Source organism: Chrysochloris asiatica, unplaced genomic scaffold (assembly GCF_000296735.1).
Source record: "Chrysochloris asiatica unplaced genomic scaffold, ChrAsi1.0 scaffold00206, whole genome shotgun sequence".
In the NCBI taxonomy this organism is placed as follows: Eukaryota; Metazoa; Chordata; class Mammalia; order Afrosoricida; family Chrysochloridae; genus Chrysochloris; species Chrysochloris asiatica.
In genome coordinates, this window is record NW_006408724.1 from 913,194 (window position 1) to 914,903 (window position 1,710).

Sequence of the window (1,710 nt, forward strand, 5' to 3'; positions counted from 1 at the left end):
CTTGGAGAAAGAGGAGGTTCATGTTACACCAATGATTTTCAGGCAGTTTTAAACTTGCATCAAGTTAGGAAGAACAGGATGACTCCTCAGAGGTGCTTGTTTCTTGACAGCCCTGAGGCACTGCTGCTACTGGTCTCTGCCGATGTACTATTACTGTTGAACATTGGTCCACCCACTTGTAAGGCCAGAAAAGTTCAGCCACTAGTATGTGTAAGTATAAACATTTTGTGTTAAGGCATTGAGAATGTGCTTGGAATAAAGAGAGTGCTGTAGTTGAGTGGACCAGAAACTTAACAGACAAGGACTGGAGGAATCTTGAAACTGTGGTAAGCAGCTGTAGATGCTAACTAAGCTAGACAAGTCAGATCTTGTGTTCACATCCATCCTGAATCAGTCCATCTATACAACCTGGCTGATCCTGGAGGAACTGGGGCAGGCATGGGTTCCATGGAAAGCTCCTGGCATCTAAAAGGTGTCTAAATGGAGGCCCTGGAGTCCTGGTATGGTGCTGTAGGTTAAGCACTAGACTGCTATCTACAAGGTTGGCAGTTCAAACCTACCAGTTGTTGCTTGGAAACCCTACACAGGGTTGCTATGAGTCAGAAATGACTTACCATAATGTAACAACAACAACAATAGAAGCCTTGATTAGTGTCAATCGGGCTTTGAATAATGGTAAAGTTTGGTAAATCATGGTAAAGGACAGGTGAAACTCTGGAGAAGAAGCTACAATAGGACTCTGCCTCCCATTGAGAAGTTCCATCATTATTATCAAGACAGTTACAATAACTGGAGGTATCAAACCAATGTGTGTCAGGCCAATGGGTCAGCTGCTCCTATCTGAAGGCTTGAAGGATGGTTTGAAAAGACTCCTTTGCTACTAGAATGAAAGGATTGCTCCAGAATTATTAAGTGCCAAAACATTCTGAGATTTGTTCATGGAAATTCCAGTAGGATACTCCTGAAGCTCCCAGAGGGTATCTTGGATGAACACATCATCAACACCACTCTCCCTACTGGAATTCCCAGCCTCTTGAAACTGGCTGGAAACTGGCACGCTGCCAGACCTCACCACTTTCTGGGCAACCAAGAGGCAATCCAAGCAGTCATTGAGAAAGTAGAGCACTGAAATAAAGTGTTTCCCAGAGTCCTTCCTCGGAATAGGTGCGAGGGCATGTGGTCTGTTCTGGGTGCTGATCTCTCTCCCACTCTCTTTTCTCTCTCGCTCTCTTTTCATGCATTTGCATTTTCCAGACTGAGTTCTCCTTCAAGCTCTGTTTGAATAAGGTACCAACATAGTATCCAGCAGGGCTTGATCAAAGTCATACATTTCTAGATGGAAGAGTAATTAAGTGGAAGTGAAGTTCAAGGTGTTCCTCATTCGATATATCATGATTATAGAGCCACCATTGCCATGCCTGAAGTTATGTCAGTGCACACAAAATAAAAATCCTTAAGGTTTTCAACACTATTCACTTAGTAGTCTTAAGTAGCTCATTTCACTTTCATGTTTACTAAGACTCTCTGGGATGATAGCAAGGGGTATTCAATCATTCACTATCCGAAAGTATGTATTACTAAGTGGATTCCTCTCAGTGAACAATAAACTACAAAGATAATAACAGCAGAAAGGCACTTCAACTTGTCTCTAGTTCTGGTTACAAGTCGGGCTGCTAACCTCAAGGGCAGCAGTTAGAAACAACCAGCTGT

General features: G+C 43.0%; 1 pseudogene; it reads left to right on the forward strand.

The window, feature by feature from the left end:
* Window positions 1-206: 206 nt before the first annotated feature.
* On the forward strand, window positions 207-1,129 carry LOC102834113 (annotated as a pseudogene).
* The last annotated feature ends 581 nt before the right edge of the window (window positions 1,130-1,710 follow it).